The sequence below is a fragment of the Mesocricetus auratus genome, unplaced genomic scaffold (genome assembly GCF_017639785.1).
Source record: "Mesocricetus auratus isolate SY011 unplaced genomic scaffold, BCM_Maur_2.0 Super-Scaffold_100014, whole genome shotgun sequence".
Taxonomy (NCBI): Eukaryota; Metazoa; Chordata; class Mammalia; order Rodentia; family Cricetidae; genus Mesocricetus; species Mesocricetus auratus.
In genome coordinates, this window is record NW_024429197.1 from 21,972,644 (window position 1) to 21,994,646 (window position 22,003).

Sequence of the window (22,003 nt, forward strand, 5' to 3'; positions counted from 1 at the left end):
TTCTACACAGACGCCTCCCTCAGGAAGCTCTCAGAGACCAGTCCTGTTGTTAGATTTCTCTGGTTCTTTCTCTTGGAGAGAGGAAAAGGTCAGGCCCACAAAGGGTTTCTGTCTCAGCATTAAGGGTTGTAGGGCCACATCCTTGTCTCCAATATTCACTCAAGGGGCTTCAGATCCCCACCATAGTAAGAGAGCTGCTCCCAAGGAAGTTTAGCTTGCAGAAGTGGCAGGCTCAAGATGAGATTCCTCAAGTGTAGCTACAGTGGGCACTGCCGTGTGCAGAGCTGTAGGACAGGTATTCCTGGGCCCAAGGTCCCTTTGCTAAGCCTCCAATCAACACAGGACCTCAAGCTCTGTGGAAGCTGAAGGGCATAAGGATATCAGAGTACAGTGGGACATCCTGTGTATCTGAGAGATATAACTGGACCACACTGAAAAATGGAAGCTCCTGTAATTCCTGGGAGGCTGAGGCAGGAGGATCACATGTGCTTCATAGAAACACAATTCCTGCTTAAGCAGTAAAGGCAGCAGCTAGTCTCCAGCTGGTGATGGGGAAAGAAATGTCCACTCAGCACAGGAGCTGCCCAGCGAGAGGGCAGGTGCCAGGGTTCCAGGGAGAAGAGCAGCTGGCAGTCCCTCAGGAGCTGCCAAGAAGTCAGGCACACGTGTTTCAGAGCCCATTGTCCTTGTCAAGCCCTTCAGTAGCAGAGTGTTTAGGATGGGCACCGTTGATCTGTCTGTTTCTATCCACCCATCTATTTGATTTTGCCATCCCACAAGAGAGGTCTCCACATTTGCCAGGTGAGGAAAATAACTTGTCCAAGGTCATGTGGCATGGGACAAAGCAGGATGGGAAGCTGTCTCCAGTGCCCGTGTTCCTCCTTCTTACACCAAAGTGCTTGTTGAGGATGTTCAACAGATCAGGGGACAATCAGAATAAATGACTCTAGCTCTTGGACTAGCACAGGTGGCATTGTCCAGCGATCCATCACTACCTGGAATGGTTAATATTGAATGTCAACTTGACAAGATTCAGGATCACCCAGGAAATAAATCTCTGGGCATGTTTGAGGGAGTTTCTAGATTGGGTTAACTGAAATGGGAAAACCCACCCTAACTTTGGGCAGCACCATTCTCTAGGCAGGGGTGCCAGAATTAATTAAAAGAAAAAGGTGAACTGAGTGCCATGATCTAGCACTCTCTGCTTCCTGACTTTGGGTGTAACGTGACCAACTGCCTCATACTCCTTCCTCCATGCCTTCCCCACAACATGGAACGTACCGTCAAAATGTAAGCCAAAATAAACCCATCCTTTTGAAAGTTACATTTGTCAGGTATTTTGTCACAACAACAAAAAGTAAGCAATAATCTCTAGTCCCTTTAAGAAGGAAAACAGAAACCGATGACAGGCAGATTGGTATAGAAACAAAAAAACTGGCATTCTAATATAGACTTCATCGTATTATTTGTCCAGAAGAAATGAAACCTTCTAGGCACACAAAAACCTGTATGTAAATTTTCATGACATCATGACAGTTTTGTTCATAATAGTTCAAATGTAGTAACAATCTAAACTTCTATCAACAAGTAAATGGGTATTTTTAAAAGGTGGGGTGGGGATATAGGGTAGTTGTAGAGTGATCTAGCTTGCACTCCAACCACAGCAGGAGACTGAGCATGCACATACCTGTAATCGCAGCACTTTTGAGACAGAGAAGAAGGATCAGATGCTCAAACACATTTTTTGCTACACAAGTCAAAGGTCAGCTAACGGCTTCTGAAGCCAGAAGTGGGAGGTGTACATATGTTCTGCTCTTATTTCTCCCTTCTCTCTCCCTCTATCTGCTTCTCCTTCCTTTTCTCTTTCCCTCTTTCTTTCATTCCTCATCATCCTTCCCTCATTTCTTTCTCTTTCCCTTGCTCATCCCCCTCTTTCCTTTTCTTCCATCTTCCCTTCTACTCTTCCCTCTCATCTCCGTCTCTCTCTCCTTCCAAAGATTAGCAACTCCTTTCCCAAGCCCCAGGGTCCCAGGCACTTCCAGGACTGCCATTACAAATTAGTGAGGTGGTCAGAAACCCAGGCTTCCTGCTTCTCAGCCTATTTCAAAGGACAGATGCTCTATAGACGTGGCCAGTGGCCTACAGAGAAGGCTGGCAAGCCCACGAAGCTTTCACTGGCCCCTGTGTAGCTTCTTCTGCCTCCCAGCCACTAACTGCAGGTGTTGAAAATAGAAGAGTCTCCTCCTAAGGATCACTGGGCATGGGGGGGGGGCCAGGAAGATAATTTGTTTCCAATCAAAAGAATAAATCCTTCCTTGTCCTCTTGAATCATTGTTTTCTTCCATTCATGAGTCACACCCCAGACTTAGCAAGGGGAGTTCTTTCCATCTTAAGCACTGGAAGCATGGATGGAGAGGAGCCCCTCATCTATGTAGTGCCTGTATGACCATCTACAACTGTCTCCTCCAGGCACATCTCCACCTTGCTTGGTGAGAATGGATAAAGATGTTGAAGGAACCATGGACGGTAACAGAAGTGATACTGGCATTGTTAGCTCCCCTAGGCAGCAGGAGGTCCCTGGCAACCAGGAAGTCCATCTGCTGTACCCTCCCTCCCCCACAGTAGGCTCACAGGAAGGAAAGGGGACAATAACAAACCAACTGCCCTTGCTCCAAAGTGTTTCAGGAAGTGAGCAGCAGGGCCCACCTGCTTGAGAACAAGCCACAGCCGAGTCACTCATCAGTGGGGCCTCCTGGACAAAGAGTTTTATAAAGTCTCTCAGCCAAGAGTCCTGGGAGTGGAGTTCAGCCATGTGCAACCCAGACATGCAGGCAAGGGAAGGGGGCAGAGGATGCCAACTGACTCCCACCTTCCTGTTTGCTAGAATGTGAGAGAGTCAGTCTTGGGGAACTACTGGATGCTTTACACAGAGAGAGAGAGAGAGAGAGAGAGAGAGAGAGAGAGAGAGAGAGAGAGAGAGAGAGAGAGAGAGAGAGAGAGAGAGAGAGAGAGAGAGATTGGTTCCTATAATTCCCTAACATACTGAAAGAGGCACCCTTAACAGAAAAGTTAAATTGTCCTGGATTTCAAGTACGCAGGAGAGACAGTCTACCTATAAGACTGACTTACTCTACTCAAGTCTGGGGGCAGTGGTGGAGGGAGGGCAGCATTCAGGAAGAGTATCTGACCAAAGTAGAACATTCAATGCATGAAACTGAAAATCAGCCCAAATCCACCATAGAAGCCCAAATCCACCATAGAAGCTATAGTTTTGCATGTAAGGGCTAGATAGTTGGTTATTTCTCGGTATCACTTCTGTCCTTGTTAGGCGATTGCTAGTGGTTTAAAACACACTAAGAACTCACCAGTCTCCATCAGCCTGAGAGGAGCCTGCAATGCTGCCTTGGAAAGAACATACTGTCCTATGTACTAACTAGATCATGGAACAGACTGATCACTGCAAACCCCCTCCCCAAGGGGACATCCCTCAATAGACTTAGCAGAGTCCTCCATGGTTGGTTAAGTATTAAGTTCTGCTGTGATATTAAAGTCAACCCAAGACTAGAATTTCCAGCACCATGGTAGATGAGCAGCTTACTGAGAACAATGAATACAAATGGGTATAATAGGGAAAATGTCTTTTTAAATGACTAATGAACTGGAATTTTTATGAGATATTAGTAAGCAAAACAAAGTAAAACCTGCAGTCTAGAAAGGCAGCCAGACACTGCATCCAGGTTGAGGACATATGCAGATTACAGTGACCTTGGGCTTCATCTGTTGTGGCCTCCTGGGAAGAGGGGACAAGAGGAGAATTTCCCCAACTGTGAAGATTAAGTATGAGATAGAAACATACACTGGTACACTTTGTGGAACCATGGAATACTGAAGACAAACACCAAACATTTAAATGTAGCTAAAAATGGGGGAAAATAATTGTTCTCAAAGGAAAGTCAAAAACACTATACTTGAAAGGTGACAATGACACAGAAGAGAATAACCACATGGATAATGCCAATTTATATCTTTATCCAACAACAACAATGAAAATCTTTCTCTAAAGCAACAGTTTTCAATCAAAAAAATATAGCGTTGTTTTAATTTCTTGCTAAAGAAAATTATAATAAGTCAAGGTCTAACAGAAAATATTAAAAAATAAAGTGGGTAGAATTATAATTAGTTCATATAACATTTAAGACTAAAAGAATCATGAAAGAAAAAAGTTCCATTTTGTTATACAAAATTTAGTTAACCTAAAATACAAAATTATTCTAAATTCACACGGGCTTCTAATAACAAGGGATCAAAATACATAAAAAATGTAAAAAGAAAAACAAATCTATAATCATGCAGGTGACTTTAATGTACTTCTCTTAATAACTAATCAAACAAACTGAAATCAGTGAAGATAGAAATAATATGAACAACATAACCAAGAAGCCTAAGCTAATGTAGTTAGAACTTAGAACTTGCACATAGAAGTGATAGACTCATATAACGTGATGAAAACTGACCACATACATAATTTTATCACTAGCCCTAATGTATTTTAAAAGTTGGACTTTAGCCCAAGTGTAAAGGTCACACCTTAGTACCAGCACTCAGGAAAGATTGACAAGCAGATCTCTGAGTTCAAGACTGTCCTGTTCTACATAGTGAGTTCTAAGTCAGCCAAAGCAATATAATGAAACCTTATCACAACAAATTAATTAAAAGTCAGATTTCATGCAACATTAGTGAATTACGATAAAATTAAGTTAGAAGTCAACAGCAGGAAAGTAACAAGCAAAACAAGTACCTAGAGTTTAAAAACAAAAAGCTATGGCTATAAATAACTACAAGTTAAGGAATAATCATAGTGTAAATTATACTTAGAAACATACAATATAAAACTAATACATGTCAGAAATTTGTGACAAATTAAAGTGTTCATAATGATAAAAACTTTGAAAATTAAAAAATTCAATATAAGAAGAGATGACAACTCAAAGCTAAAAAGCTAAAAAGAAAAAAATCAATATAAAAATGCCTATGCTGGAAAATAAATGATAAGATAATGAAGTCAACAACTGAATCCATGACAAAATTCTGAGAAAACTACATAACCAAACAGAACTGGAAGGTGCACTAGTAGTGTAAATGAAAAGGGGACACAACTACAGACACAACAGAACTTTAAAAGATACATGTTTATTACAAACAACTTGATGGCATTTCCTTTAAAAAATCAAATAAAATAGATTTCTACAAAAGGATACTTTACCAAAATTGAGTCAAGAAAAAATTAAAACCTTAATATCCACTAACTACTGAAGAAATTGAATTAGAAATTCCAGGTTTTCAGGGAAAGATGAAGGCCAGCCATACCTTGTAGAACAGAAAAGGAGGGACTGTTTTAAAACCTACTGTCTAGGCCTAGCTCAAACTCAGTATAAAACTGATGAGGAGAGAGTGAGGAATCGAAGTCACAGCATAAACACAAAACTTCTAAGTAGCATACGCAAAACAAATCTAGAAATGCATAAAATCATAAACCCATTATGATAAGACAAGTTTATTCTAGGCAAGCATGATTAATTTAACATCAGAAAATCAGTTCACTATACATTAACAGATTAAAGGAAAAAACACATATATCTTAATAAACATAGGAAAAGCAATTTGCAAAATTCCATTAATTTTTTGCTAAGCTTTAAAAAGCCAGGCAAGATGGTTAAGCATGAAAAGACACTTGTAGCCAAACCTGAAGATTTGAGTTCAATCCCTAGCACCTAAGGTGGATAAAGAAAACCATCTGCTTCAAGCTTTCTCTTGAATCACACACACACACATACACACACACACACACACACACACACACACACACTAATAAATGTAACAGCCTTCACAGACTACAGAAGAAGGATAAATCCTTATTTTGATGACAAATGGCAAATCCACAGAAAATGCCAAGCTCGGAGGAAATACTGAATATGAAATGAAGAGCCTGAAACTTCTAGAAGACAATGTTTCTTTTCAGGATGTCTTTAAAATATGAAATGCTTAATTATAAAGAAAAGATGATACATCTTTATTACATTAAATCAAGACCTTTCATTCCTTTAAAGATACTTGAAAAGACTGTGAAAGGTGTCATGAATTAGATATTTGCATACAGATGAGTAAGAGCTTTGAGCATATCGAAAGAACTCATACGTTAATAGGAAAAATGTAAAAAACAGAGATTTTAAATAAACAGGCAAAATATGTGGAAGGTCCTACCCCCACACACATACAAAGTCCTGAACCAAACAAATAAACACAACTTAAAACAAAAGAAACTATTGTTACACTCCCATAAGACTGACAAAAAATTTCTGGCAATATCCTACAAAATATAAAGCATTGGCAAGAATACAAAGCAACAAAGACAGTCCTACACTGCAGCAGGATATGGACGGTGGTTTAGCACAATGGAAATTAATTTTTCATTGAGGTGAAGTTCACATAAGCTAGTGGAAATTAATTTGAAACTACTGTATAGCATTGAAAATGTTCACAGTCTGTGACCAGTAATTCTACTACTGTGTTTATTCCCTAAATGAACGTACGTGCTTGGCAGGGGGCTTGAGCAAAACTGCTTAGAGCTGTACTGTTTGTAACAGTAAAAATCCTGAGAATCAGTTTATTCACAATAGAATAGTTATAAAACATGATGTGTCCATTTGATATAGCAGTTCTGCAAAATGAAAACATCTTAGCTCCACTCAACAATGTGAATGAACCAAGTAGTGATGCATCCAACTACAGTCCTGCTTTGGCAGGTGCATCCTCCTTAGGGAGGAGGGAGGACTCAGAGAAGTGTCAGGAGAGCACTCAGTGTTTATCAGGTAAGGAGAAATTTATTGATGATATGGAGATAACCCAGTTGTTTGTCAATCAATGCAGCCTTACTTGTATTCCTGGGCCACATTGATTGGACACCAGAACAACAAAATACCAATATGATTACATTTTTATGTGACATCACAAATATATACAACTAAGCAAGATATTGTTTAGGAACACAAATATAAAAGTAATAAAGAAAAATGCATGGAAAAGACATGAAGACATCTGAGAAATGGTTACTAGTGGGAAGGGGAGATGAGATGGGATGGGATGGCTCTTTCTCTCAAATGGGCAAGGGAGTACTGAGTGTTGGCAGTACTGAGCATTGGAAGTACTGTTTTTCTTTAGATACAATTAAATCTCTCATGGTTTGTTGTCTCAGATTTTTACAGTTAATTCAAGAGAAGGCTGTAAAGAAAAAGTGAGTAAGAGGCTGTCATCTCACTTGCTGGGAAAGATGTTTCCCCAACCAGTAACTGGTCAGTCTCCCCTTCATTCCAAAAAAACACTCTTGCAGAAAATGGAGTCCAGAGCATATTAGGCTCCAGTTCCCCTGGAGCTGCAATCCCAGTTGCTGCAATCATTATTGTGCCTCCTTAGGAAGTTCCCTGGAATCTTTTCAACTTTAGAAGTCTTTAAAATAAGAGCAGGACCCAAGTGACTCTGCCATTTCTCTTGCCTGGCTTTCCATGGCAGGGCTTCAGTTGGGTACCTTAGTCATGAGAAGTCTGGTACCCTCATCAAGACATGCTGAGTCAGGGAAGTTTCGAATACTGTGTTAAGTCTATGCTGAGGGCCATCAAGTTGGGGAAGTTTTGGAGGAGGCACACATGCCCACTCCAGCTCTTTGAGTTCTTTGTGACTGACTCCTAAAAGCCGTATCTATGGCAATTTGTCTTTTTTTCTGAAGCTAAAATGTGAGTTTGGTGTGACAAAGCCACAGCTAAGAGGAATTACTTGTCTGGGCCTTCTCCAAGATCCAGTGTCCCCATCCCAAGATGCCAAAAGAGACACAGAAACCATGACATGAGAATTGCATATTGCAAAGGCAAACAGCTGGTGGCTTCTGCATCACCTCTGGCCTCTGAGCTGAAGCCACATCCAGAAGGAAGAGAAGAGATTATGCAATATTTTATTCATTTCCAAATGTGGAGCTTGGCCAGGCATCTGAGATGTAGCTATCAAGGATCTATTACATTGGATATTAAGGAACTTTTCGAAGCCCTCCTCTGTCAAAGGTATTTGGTTTTTATTAGGATTCATTAGATTCGCTATCCCGTGTTGAGCCTGGAAATCCAGCAAATGACCAAAGAGACTGAAATGACTTATTCAACCAGGCATATCATGTTATTTTTAATGTGTATATATGCATGTGTTTGTATATGTGTGCACATGTGTTTGTGTATACGTGTACATGTTCATGTGTATGTGTGCATATGTATGTATGCAGAATATATGTGGAGGCCAGGGGACAACTTCAAATGCCATTCCTTAGGTACCTGTAGCCTAGGCTGGCTGACCAGTGAGCACAAGGGATCCCCCCTGTCTCTGTCTCCCCAGGACTGAGACTTTAAGTCCCCTGCACCAAGCCTGCCTGACTTTGTTTTTTAACTACATCTGGGAATTGAACTCAGATCCTCATGCTTGCTAATACTTTACCAACTGAGCCATTTCAGAGCCCCTCATTCATGCATTTCTATTATATGGCGCATTCATTTATTGCGCCCATTATTCTTTCACTGGCTTTTCTTTGGATCTAGCTATGCATCCATGGCTTTCTTGTTCCAAGTTGGCACTGAACTCCCATTGCAAGGGCCATGGATATTCAGAGAGATCCCAAGGTCCCTATACTTCTCCCTGTTTCACTTCTTAAATTTGATGGCCTCAACTGTTTAGAAGTTAAGCTCATCCTTACTTCTCTGTTCACAAGAGTTTCAACTACACCTGGCTTTCAGTAACACTTAGTAGTGATGGGAGGAGGCCCCTCTCATGTGTAAGTTCTACTATATGACCCAAAAGGACAGCCCTCTGGATAGGGGACGTCAGTCACTCCACATCACCAGCTCCTGTCCTCTACCTTCCCACCCACCTTCGGATTTCTTGGAATTGCTTCTCTCCAACTCATTACAAGAATTCTCCTTCCATTAAAGACATGGAAACTTTAAATAACTCTGAACATTTCTGAGTATATTCAACAACCTGAAATGGACATTTTTCTTTCAGATAAGTAATCTAAACAACACATGTATGCATTCAGACCTCAAGCAATACTGTTCCTTTGCCTTCAGTTATGTCTTCACATTCTCCATAGATGGACCAGATTGGAAAAAAAAATGCTCTTTCAAAAAGCATGGACCTTATTTTTCTGCTACTTGTGTTTTTCCTGTTGCTTTTGTTTTGAAGAATTGTAACTGAGCAAACCGACTGAGGGTTGGGCTCTGAGTTTGCTCACATAAGTCAGACATCCTTCCAGGGCTGAGCATAATGTCTGAACTGAGTAATGGCCATCACTAGCCCTGGGGTGTGGTCAGAACATCCTGAACTCGGTTATCCAATGGATCAGTACACTGGCAGTGGTCAACCTGCATTCCCTACAGGCATAAGAAACTAAGCCACCAGAGTCCAGCTCTTCTATCCTGATTCTATCATCAATCTTCCTTCAACTGTAACATAATGTCACTGGGCTAGAAGGCTGGAGTGTGTCTCTGGCCTCAAGAAGATGCATGAAAGTTCCAGAATCATTTTCTCAGGGTACTTTGTACTGTCAATTGTTAAAACAAAACTTCTCTACCGATGTATGGTACAGCCCTGTTAAATGCCAGCTGAAGTGCACCAAGTTCCCAGCAGGGCTTCATAGCTGTACTATGATCTGCAAGCCCTGGCTATCCAGAAACTTTAGAAGGCATTGGGAGGCAGGGTAGCTTCTTAAATAGCTGCACTTTTCTCTCTAACCACATGCTAAACAAACAAAAATCCAACCACAACTCAGTTGATTTGGACTCCTGATTACCTGCCTTCTTAAACAAGGTTTTTTTTTTTTGTTTTTTGTTTTTTTGGGGGGGTTGTTTTTGTTTTTGGGTTTTCAAGACAGGGTTTCTCTGTATTGTTTTGGAGGCTATCCTGGAACTTACTCTGTAGACCAGGCTGGCCTTGAACTCACAGAGATCCACCTGCCTCCTGCTAAAGGTGTGTGCCACCTACGCCCGGCTTAACAAGAAGGTATGGGTCAAAGATGCAACAAAATAAAATATATAATATTTCATTGAATTGCTTACATACTTTCACTAATCTTAGAAGTCCGTATTTTGAATTTTTATAGCCTTTAAACATTTTTTAGTTTATCCTGTTCCTAGCATTATTATTAATTCTTATTGCTGTTTGATTAAAAACAACTTTCCTAATGTTTTCATAGAACTTTATTGATTTCTTCAAATTTGCTAAGTGCATTTAGCAAGACTCTTAGAATTTTAAATAAATGCTGGTCTTAAAAGAGGGCCTGAAATTCCCACCAACAATAAATGGCAGGGTGAAATGCACGCTTACAGACTTGTGACATCTCTCTGCTTTACCATTCTTGACTGCGCAGTCCAGGTTGTGTGGCACCAGCCTAGTGCCCTCCAGCTGTAGAGCACATGTTACTTTTTAACCTATCTCATCTTCTTTTCACGGTTATGATGCTTTTACCGGCTTTGCAGTTGAAGAATAACACTGCTTGCTCAGGTAGCTAGGTTTCCTACCCTACCTGCCCTGAGCAATAAAATGTGCTCTAACTCCTCTGGGGTAATAGACTGAAAAACAGCCTGTCAAGGCCTCCTTGATGGGCAGGAAAAAAAAACCTGAAAGACACCAGGGAACTTGCTGAGCAGGAAGAGAGACAAGTTGAAAGCTATCTAGTTGTCACACACTTTTCTTAATGCTATCTTCCATCAAGCCAGATCCTAGAATCTCCCAGGACTTCAGATTTAATGTATCTCCCCTTGCCTGCACCTTTAGCATTACTAAATGCCTTCCTTGCTCACTTGGCAGTAGTCCAAGAGCAGCCAACACTGAGAACAGTGGCCACTGCTGTAACAATGGGCAGAGACATCCTAACAATGGTGTCAATTGAGCACATCTTGATCCACAGAGCACACACTAGAAGTTAGCCCTTAAGGCAACAACCCTCCACCTCCCCCCCCACACACCCTGCCAACTGCTGTTACCAGGGTATTGAGGACCAGAAAATAACCATAACCTTAAGAGGCCAGACTTAGTAACCAATTGAACAAATCTGTCCACCAGTCCCAGGTGGTGTGGATAAGGAGTATGGCCAGAGGATCTGTGTTAAGAGCACTGTGGCCTGTGGGTACTTTACAGAGTTGGATGGAAGGAGAGAGTGCAGGTAGCACACACATCCTCCCCTCCTGCCTGTAGAGCTCCCCACAGGACAGCTATCCTCCTACCTTGCAAAACTTCCAGCATCACAATGCAAGGATGGAAAGGGTGTCCAGCTCTTGTAGGTCTCCACTGCAAGCAGCAGGTACCAAACACATGGGTTTCTTCCCACCCCACAGGATAGCCCAGCCCAGTGCAAAACTGACACAGGCAATGAGGCAGACTCCTTTCTGGAGCTGGCTCTTCCTCTGGAAGCAAGAGGAAACAGCTGACACCTGAGTGGCCACTCTAGACACATTGTCTCTTTTATCCTTTTGCATTAGGAATCTGGGGACCCTGCAGAGGTAGTTACATCTTTCTCCAGGGACAGAGACGGGTGAGATTACAACAGAAAGTTCAGACAAGGAACACCTGGGCAGAAACCAGTGGGAAGACCTCACTCAGAACAACACAAACCCAATGCTGAGACCTGCTCTTTGCCTGTGGTCTTTACCCTCAAGTTGTTCAAATGATTCTTCCTGGTCCCCACATGCTTCTTGTCCTCATCACTTACATAAGAATATTATGAACAACAGAAACACCCAACTTCTTTAGTGCAGAAGGGCTGATGCTAATATTTGGGCACAGGGTCTAATCATTCGTTGGGATTACATAACCACATAAACATGGGTTGAAGAACACTTGTATAGAGGTTAGTTCAACAAATACCTCTTCTCTGTGTCCCCACCCCCACCCCCAGCAACAGAAGGCAACCCTGGGTTAAGAAATCCAAGCATCCCTGATACCTGGGGGGTTGGGGGAACAGACAACTGGCCACTGCCTTGCAAAACCAAGGGCTGCCAGAAATTTCGAGATGCAAAGCAAAATGAGAACCACTCCCCCAAGGTCAGTAGGCTCTTGTAAACCATTGTCCCCAAAGTTCAAGGGCAGGCCAAGTCACAGAAATGGTCCTGACACTGACAAGCATTATAAATGAAACCATCCAGCTTCAAGACAGTCCATACAGGCTCCAAGTTCCTCTACACCACTTCTGTTCCAGCCACTAGTCCTAAGGTTCATCACCTCCTGGGGGCCATTTGTCACCAGCAGTGTTTCCATTTTAAAATATGTTGAAATGTGGGACACATCTAGGAAGGGGTACCTGCTTTATTAGAGACAGGGCAAGACACCCCTCCTGCCCCCCATCTCACCCCACCCCCACTTCCGCCTCAGTAGGAGTTTGGGTATAGTGTGGTGTGGTGTGCTCTCTAGAGAGGGCTGGCAAGGTCTGATTCTCCCGCCCCACCCCCGCCCTGAGACCGGTGGAATGGAATCATTTTCAAGGGATGGCCGGACTTGCAGCAGGGAGGAAACTCTCTCTCCCTTCGGTCCTGGGACCTGGGATCATACCAACATCACCCTTCAACCAAGCACCAGCAGACATCTCTCTGGGGCCTGACCCATCCTCCAGCGGCTGCCTGGCCCAGGAGCCAGGTCTGCCGCGCAGTGCTGCCCAGTGAGCTATCGCGGGGGACGCGCGGCGCGCACAGGGTTACAGCCCAGTCGCGGCCGCGAGTGATTGACGCGCGGGGGTCACTTGAGGTTCGCGCTCCCCCAGCCAGGCCGAGCACGCAGCCCACCACGCACCGCGGCCACCCTGCCAGCCTCGCCACTGCCACAGCAGCCCTCCCGACACCTGGCGTGAGAAAGGCAGCAACAAAATGGAATCGCAGCGCGGTAGCACTTCCCGGTGGCAGCCACGGGCGAAAACACAATCAAGGAAAAATAAGGCGCAAGGAATCCATCCGCGGAATAAAAACCCAGAGTCCCCTACCTTCGGCCTTGGGGTGGCAAGCTGGTCCTGTGTGTTCTCTGACCCACGGATCCAGCACCCTTCTTCATCAATTATTCCGGTCAGTCGGGATATTGTGCATTTTTTTTTTCATGAACACCTGTTTCAAGTAAGGGGTAGAGACCTTATTGAAGGAATTGTCCTTAAGAAATAACCCGTGCATACGTCTATTCGTCCAGGCGTGCATGTGTGTTTGTATACACACATATGCACACGAAATACTCGTGTACACTGGAGCACCAAACTAGGCAGGGGGATAATGGGAGAGTCGGCTGGTGGTGAGCATGCTCGCACCGGGAACAGATCCACCCTCTGTTATTCCTCTGAATAAATATAAATCACGATCAGAAACCCAAACAGAAGCTTCCCTCTTGAATTCCTGCTGGAAAGACGGAATAAATTCAGCCCACAGACACAGAATCTAATCAGCAGCTGCTTTCTGAATCCAGAGCCAACCCATGCCCAGCTTGTCTTTTCCACTAGGAGTCCAGGCCTTCTTTTAAAAAGAGGTTTTAACCTTTTAAAGACACAGTACACCAATTATCACTTGAATAGCAAGACTGGGAGTACTGGAAGAAGACAGTGCGGGCCTATAGCTACACAGAGCAGAATTGCAGGCAGTGACAATGTTTATTGACCGATCCCATTCCTATATCTGCACACATGGATAATACATTATACGTGGTAGAAACATGCAAACACAGAACGCTGGACTTCCCATGACAAACAGCATTGCATATGAACATTTCTAAACATTCATTTCAAGGGTCAGACTATCAGCAGACTTGTCAACACAGGAGTCACCCCTCTGGGATCCTTTATTGCTGACTAAGGGACAGAAATCCAGCCATGTGGCTGAAGGCAGTGACACATACCTGTGCTGCCCCCAGGGCTTAACCGCTGGCATGCTGCCCTGCCTTGCCCTGTAGTCCCAGGGAACTAGAAGGTGTTCTCAACCCAAGGATGGTTCTGGCCCCATTTCTGACCCACCTTGATTGAGACTCAGGCACAGATCCTGTTCTAGTTTTCTTCTGCTTCGATCAGAAATCGAAACCGCCGCATGGCCTTCAGTGTCTGACAATTCTGATTTGGGCTCTTCACAAGAAGGTTAGCAAGGTTTCTAACTCTTTTTTTTATTGGGGGGGGTGGGACAAAGTGGATCATGAAGATTAAACAACAAACAGGGCAGAGGGATAAACCTCCTCCAGCCTGAAACACCCTTGCCAACTTCAGTCATGCAGATGACATCTGTTCTAGTTTTGTTTTAGCTTTTGAAGAGGTACCACTGAGAAAAACAAAAGTGACTTTACTCCTGTTGGAAAGGAAGGCAAACGTCTCCCACCTAAGAGCCTCAGAGCTTTACCCTGGCACTGCTGGTTCTGCCCTGGCTCCTTGCCATCAGCAGGCTCCCCTCCATCTCAGCATCCCTAGGGCCGCTCCAGGACAGGTCCCTCCAGCTCTAGTCTCAGCTCTGATTCCCTCTCCCGGTCCTGCCAGACAGACTTCTGAAACCAATGCCTGGTTCTGTCTTACCTGGCCTTGTCTGCTTCACCCTCCCAGCCAAAACCACTCCCCCAACCTCTCTCCTCCCAGAGCTCTTTAGAGAAAATTACCATATTTCATGTGTCATCGCCCTAGCTAGCTGAGTCTGTCACTGATTGGTTGGGCACTGGCAGCCGGAAATGTCACCAGGCACACAGCATGGAGCTGGCTCTCCTGTGGCCACCACAGACCTGAGCTTAGGAGGCTTGGTGACAAGGCACAGACCTACCACAGGGAGCCTGTCATTCTTCTCATAGCCTCTCTTCTACCCAGGCCTGGGGGAGGGGGCCTCTGGGAGGAGGCTGGAGTGTCTGTCTCTGTGGTGTTGGAGAAAGAGGAGACACATGTTGAGAAGAAAGATGTCTCTATCCCTGTTGAAAGATTTAGAGAAGTATTCCCTACCAAACAATTATTTCTTCACATAAAAAAAAAATCAGGAAGGCTCCAGAAAACAAGATTTTTATTTTCTGACTCTAACACACAGCACCAAGGAAGAATCATAATATGACTAAGTTGTCAGGCATCCAGAAGGTCTGGGCCCACCCCCTCTCTCTTTTAAGGGCACAGCTCTCACCCACTCACGGGGGAGAGAGGACATATTAACTTAACCTTAGTGCATGCTGAAGACTACAATCCTGTCTCTGTAGTGGTCCGGCCACTCACAGGGCAGAAGCTCCAGATTCCTCCCCTAACTCCTAGGCCATTGGTTTGGTGAATGATAAAGAGTTCTGCTACATGTTCTCCTATTCATTGTCCCCCCAAAGAGCCACCAAATGTCAGTGTGGGAACTGAAGAATCATGCCATCAAGATATAAAGTGTAAAATGAAAACTGAGTCATGAGACAAGGGGCTGGAAGGTTGATGCAAATCCTGCACAGACCTTGAAGAAGTCATTGCAGTTCCCAGAAAAGGGCCCTAGAAAGTTGGGGCTCGGCAGATGGAGACTGGAGCAGGTTATGGGTAGGAAGAGACACAGAGGCAAATCCAGGTCATGGGGACCAGGGCCAATCATTAAAGACAGAACGGCTAGACACAGAATCTTCTTTTTTCACAGCGTTTTTGGAAAGTGATAGGCGAGTTTCTAATATAAGTAGAAACTAGAGGTGAGGAAGAGCAGGGCTGCAGCTTTCTTGGGGTGCTACTAAAAACAGTCCACACACACACACACACACACACACACACCAAGGAAGATAGACTTCAGGAATTTTGAAGGAACAGCAGCACCAAGAAGGGGAGGCAGACACGTTGGAAATTAATATGGAGATTCCTCAGGAAAATGGGAATCAGTCTACCACAAGACCCAGCAATTCCTCTCTTAGACATATATCCAAAAGATACACATTCATACAACAAGGACATCTGTTCCACTATGTTCATAGCAGCATTATTTGTAATAGTCAAAGCCTGGAAGCAACCTAGATGCCCCTCAACTGAAGAGTGGATAGAGAAAATGTGGTACATTTACACAATGGAGTACTGTTCAGCAGAAAAAAAAAACAATGGAATCCTGAAATTTGCAGGCCAATGGATGGCACTAGAAGAATCCATCCTGAATGAGATAACCCAGTCACAAAAAAAAGAAACATGGTATGTATTCACTTATATATGGATTTTAGACATGGATCAAGGGAGTGCCAGCCTACAATCCCACTGCCAGAGAGTCTGGGAAACAGAAGCAGAGGCAGACACCCACTGCTAAACACTGAGCTGAACTCAAGGAACCCAGTGACAGAGACTGATGAGCAAAGGGGTTAAGACTGGGCTGGTTTAACCCCCAGAAAAAGTTGACCTGAACAAGGGGAGCTCTTGAACACCAGACTGATGGTTGGGAATCCAGCTTGGGACTGATCCAGACTCCCTGAATGTGGGTGTCAGCGAGGTGGCCTAGACAATCTATGGGGCCTTGGGTAGTAGATCAGTATTTATCCCTGGCATACAAATGGACTTTGGGTTCCCATCCCACAATGAGAGCTGCTCTCTCAGCCTGGACTCTTCGGGGAGGGCCTAGGCCCTGCCCTGGATGAAAAGACAGACTATGGATATCCCCCATGGAAGGCCTCCCTGAGGAAAGGAGTGGGAATTGGAGGAGAGGAAGAGGGGGGGAGGTTGGTGGGAGGGCATGGGAGGAGGGAAGGGAGAGGGAGAGGAATCCCAGATTGACATGTGAAGCAACCTTGTTTCTAATTAAAATTTAAAAATAAAAAGGGTGTGTTGGGGGAGAGGCAGAAACATGGAAGCAAAGGGCTATTCCCTTGAGCTGAAAACTAGGGTGTAGATCACAAGGCGTGCCAGAAGCAGGGTCATTGAGCAAGCACACACATTCATAGATGCAGAACCCCAAGAATTGAAAGACACAACAGCAAGCATAATAATAGGGGAGGAGGACCTGCTGCTTAAATAAAATAAAATCAGAATGGCTTTCTATTCCCTGTCCGAAATGGAGCTCAGAGATACACCTGTGCTTATAGGCTACTCCAAGGGAATGTAGAGAAACCTCATCAGCTGTCAGACTAGCGTTTCCCTGTCTGTGATGACAAAATAGAGACATGACATCACTGGAACACTATTAAGAAAAGTTTCTGGACATAACTTAAGACTCTCTGCTAAGCAAAGGAAAAAATAGGCCAGGAAGATGAATTCACACAAGGAGAGGGTGTTATGTAAGAAAATGTGGTGCAGAATGAAGCCAGGTAAAATATAAGTTTGAGTACAGAATTGATAGCATGGTTATAACATTTAATTACTAAACATTTTGAAAGATGAGAGTCAAATGATTAGATATGCAGTATTCCCCTAATCTGCAGCATCACCTGCTACCCATTTCATTTACCTGTAAAATAATAGGGGGGAGGGTTTCCAATTCACATTGTTTTGATAGAGTATTTGGTTATAAGTTATTCTGTTTTCTTATTGGTTATTATTATTAATCTCTTACACTGTCTATTCCACCTTCCAACCTACTAACCACCATCCATTTGTTTTTAAAATACAGTTGTCTGGAATTAGATTTCTATATTTAAAAAAGTAAGAAAGACTCGATGGAGATGTATAAGCAAAATTATAATCATAATAATTAATAATAATAAACAAGGCTGAAAGAACCATTTTGTCAAGTAGACAATCCCAGAATGCCTCTTCTTTGAAATACCATGTTAAATTGATAATAAGAACTGGGGATTTTTGGTATTGTTGATCGATGACGAATGTCTGTTTAGAGATAGTATCTCACTCTGTAGCAGAGGCCAGACTACAGCCTCCCTCCTCAACATCCTGAGTGCTGGTTACAATGTGCATAACTGCACCCCCACACAATTGAAATACCCAGTGATAAAGAAAACAGTAGAAGGGCCATTGGGCAGAAAAACAGAGGGATAGGAAGAATCTTGTTAGTTGGTTAGAAGAGCACAACACTTCAGTGTTACAGTAACCAAAAGAGCCTCATACTGCAGAACCTGCAAAACAGGCTGGTGAAATTGAATGTAGTTGAGAAACAATCTGACTATAGTTTGTCATGTGAAGGTAAGAAATGAAAGCTGAATTTTAAATCCATGGAACAAAGAAATCATTATTCAGTAACATAATAATAGTATTTGACTATGGCTAGTTGACAATAATTACTTCCTTTAACCCATGCCTTATTTAAAATCTGTTGTTTTCAGAAAAAGAGACCTCAAAGAATAGGTAGATATTATAGTTTATCATTAAGCCATTCAATGCCATAAAGTTATTTTCTAATAGTGTAAAGAAAAAGATGAGGTCATTCTGTCTATGCAAAATACCATTGGGACAGGCTAAACAATGACCCCCACAGATATATACTACCCAATGCCTGGAAAATTAGTATTATCTTACATGCAAATGATGTGAATAAATTAATGACCTGGATATGGGGAGGTTATTCTAAACAAACTGGCTGGGAGGAGCTCTGCATGGAATCACAGGATCTTTTGTAAGAGACAGGAAGAGGGGCTGAAGGGATTAAGGAGGTCCAGATCAGAGGGATGCAGCCTAAAGCCAGGACAAGTGAGAGCTGTCAGAAGTAGGAAGAAGCAAGGAATGAATTTTCCCCTGAAGCCTCTGGAGGGAGTTTGTTCCTGCCCTTGTCAACACCTTGATTGCAACCAAGTGAAACAGACTGAAGACTTCGGACCTCCAAGCTATGAGCAGATGAATGTGTCATTCGAAGGCATCAAATTGATGGTACTTCTTTCTCAGTCACAAGAAACTAAGAAAACCACCACAGTGAGAAATGCCAGGATTCCCAAAGATTCCAGTAAGTGTCCACACAGGCAGCAGCACTTACTCTGTCTGGCAGTACTCCAGGATTTACATATCCTAGACTTTAACTTGTACACAAGGGGGTAGTAGGGAGTAGCTGTGGCTAAGGCTTGTAACTTGGCTGAGCTCTGTGACCATGAGCTATGGCTTTCTCATCTGTCAAGAAGAGGTGCTGTGGCTTGAAGGGGAACTGTGTCCTCCAGACTCATGCTTTGAACACTCCCCCAGTTCGAGGTACCACTGAGGAAAGGGGGTGGCACTGGGGAGCCTTTAGGAGGTGGGGCCTAGCTGGTTGAAGTAGGTCACGTTAGAGAACCTCTGAAGGCCTGGTCCCTAGTTCTGGCTACACTCTGCTTCCTGATCTGCCATGATGGGAGGGGTCTCTACCAAATAGCTCTGCTGCCATGAATCCCACCATGCCTTCTCTGTGATGGACTGTAACCCTCCAAACCATGAGTAAAAATAAATCTTACATCTATTAAGTTGTATCTATCAGGAATTTTGGTCATAAATATAAATATAAAACTAATATGAGATATAATGGTTGTATCTACCTATTAGGGCTATGGAGAATAAAATGAAGCCAGCTACATAACATACCTGATTATAAGCAACAACTAGAAAGTCCTTGCATATACAACACTGTGTTCTATCTTCCAGAATTGTCTATTACCAATTCTCCTTCTTCTCTTTTGATATGAATAAAATGTGAGTCACTCCTAATGCCCCAAATACCTTTCAACTATTTGAGAAGGCTGATCAAGTCCTCAGGAATCTGAGCTGGTCCAGACTGAAATGCCTCTTTGGAACTCATCAAAAATTCTCACTATGCTCATCAGCTCCCTGGAACACAGCCTTCTACATTTCAGATGTGACCACAGATGATCCCCATGCTTATACAGCCCTTGGAGCAGCCTAATTTGTACAGCCCACATTCAAAGGATGAATTTGACTTTCTTAAAGGGTTGTAAAAAACACAAACACAGGAAAGAATTTGCAACAAATACTCTATGTGACCTATAAATCTAAAATGTCTTCCTATTTTGTCCTTTTCTGGAAAAACTTAATTATCTCCTGCTCTAGTGGATTCCACACATCCCTCAGTACAATATACTGTTACTCAAGTCTTTCTGGAAGTAAGATTACACTGATGTGCATGCTTTATTTCAAGCCTGCAAAAGTTCCATCAGTAGCCATGGGGGCTGGTGCCCCCTGTCTTATTAAGTAGTAGCAAGGCTACTCAACTAAGACTACATTTCTCAGCATTCCTTGTATGTGTGGACAGAAGACAAGCTTTGAGTTGCAAGTTTGTATAAACTGTGTGATTGCCTGGTCTGCTCTTGAAAGAAAAGATCACACTCTCCCCTCCCATTCTCTTTCCTATGGGCTGGAATGTGAGCCTGGCAGCCATGTGGATCAGACCTACTGAGCAACAAGACAGAGGATCCTGGGTCCTCTAGTATTGGCATTTTACCCTGACCTGGTTATTCTGAATCTCCAAGAAGGAAAGTAATTTTTAGCTTACTAAAGTTCTTTCAGATCTTTGTGACAGCAACTGAATCTGGGGACACAAGCAATACAATTATATCACTCTTTATTTCTACCTATCCATTGATCGATAGAACTGTGTATTTTTTTTTTTGGAATTGCTGCTACTGCCACATACTTTACTGGTCTACACTCACATATTTAATTTCCAGATCCTCACAACATGACCTCACATTATTTAGCCTTCTTATACTTTATACTATAAGAATTAGCCCATCCTTTTGCCCTGATATCTGGAACCTAATTCTGTTGCCCAAAGTGGCTTCTATGTTTTCTGATTTCATAGCATTCTACAAAGGGCAATTTAGTTGCAGAACTCAAACTAGACACAGAGCTCAGCAAAAGAGTTGATCAATATTAAGTACCATTCGGTGGAGAGGACTGCTGTGCCAGTAGGTGAAAGAAGGAAGTAACAGATCAAACCAAGAGCCAAATGGAGGAGAAAGAGACAGCTTGCTACGACCCAGTCTCCACACTGGCAGCCACCACATTGCTAGCTCATTTAGTAAGTATTTTGTTCATTCAGTTGCTTTAAGTAGCATATTTTTAGGTTTTCTGGAGAGGACATGTATATATGAGTATATACAGGTGTGGTGATATTTGTGATTTATTAAAGCTTGTCTGAGGGTACAGAAAGCAAAGCTAGCCACAAGTCATAGAGCCAGGCAATGGTTGTACCTTTAATCCCAGCAGCCATACTAGTTAGCCATAGAGTCAGGTGGTTGTGGTACACATCTTTAATCCCAGAACTCAGAGGACAGGTAGATAGGTCTCTGTTAGCTCAAGGCCACACTGAGCTACACAAAATTGATCCAGTCCTAAACAGAAACAGCTCACACAAAGGGGATCTCAGCACTTGGGATCTGAGAGGTATAAAAGGAAAAAGCAAAGTCAGTCTTAAGAATTAGTCTCCACCCATGTTGACAAAAGCATAGCAGACAAGGTTGTCTTCTGAGGTTTGGTGGAGGGCATTTGACTCTGAGAATTCATGGAGCCAGGATCGACATTTCAGTCTGAGATAGAGGTAAGAGTTAGTGGCTGGCTGTTTTGCTTTGCTTCTCTGATCTTTAGCTTAGACCCCAACTTCTATTTCTGGGTTTTTATTTTTTGTGTTACATGCAGTTGTGGATTTGGGCAGGTGTGTGCATATGTGTGTGGAGGCCAAAGGACAACCTTGGCTGTCATTCATCAGGTCCTGTCCACCTATTTCATGGTTTACAACTCACTGAGTAGGCCCAAGGGATCCACCTGTATCCTTCCCTATAGCTTGTTGCAATTAAAAAGTTCATCGGAACCCAACTTCCAGTGTGGACTGAAAACCAGCAGCTCTCCAGGAATCATCCAGGTCTCCAGTGTCAAATTAGGACCACTGAGGCATCCAGCCATGTGGCCAGAGCCTCCTGCGGTTCTCAGTCCCACCCGCAGGTAGGCTGCCATTGTTGATTTGTTTCTGCAGCCCTTACCAAGTACCAGTCTAAGGCATCCTCTTTTGTTCTGCATATACATCCATAGGTTCTGTTCCTCTATGGGCAGATCCTGGCATCTCATGAAAGCTCCATG

The 22,003-nt window shown here is 43.2% G+C and overlaps 1 protein-coding gene across 3 annotated transcripts in view; it reads right to left on the reverse strand.

Annotated features, from left to right (window-relative positions):
* The window catches only part of Hivep3 (HIVEP zinc finger 3), a 411,053-nt gene that overhangs the window by 304,873 nt on the left and 84,177 nt on the right, over positions 1 to 22,003 (reverse strand). For 2 of the 3 annotated variants that reach the window (XM_040756759.1, XM_005083921.4), the window contains one exon: positions 13,058 to 13,175. The gene's annotated coding sequence lies outside the window, so the exon portion shown is untranslated. Of the gene's footprint in view, positions 1 to 13,057; positions 13,176 to 14,065; positions 14,592 to 22,003 lie in introns of those variants that run through there. The other variant, XM_040756760.1, reaches the window with a different exon arrangement.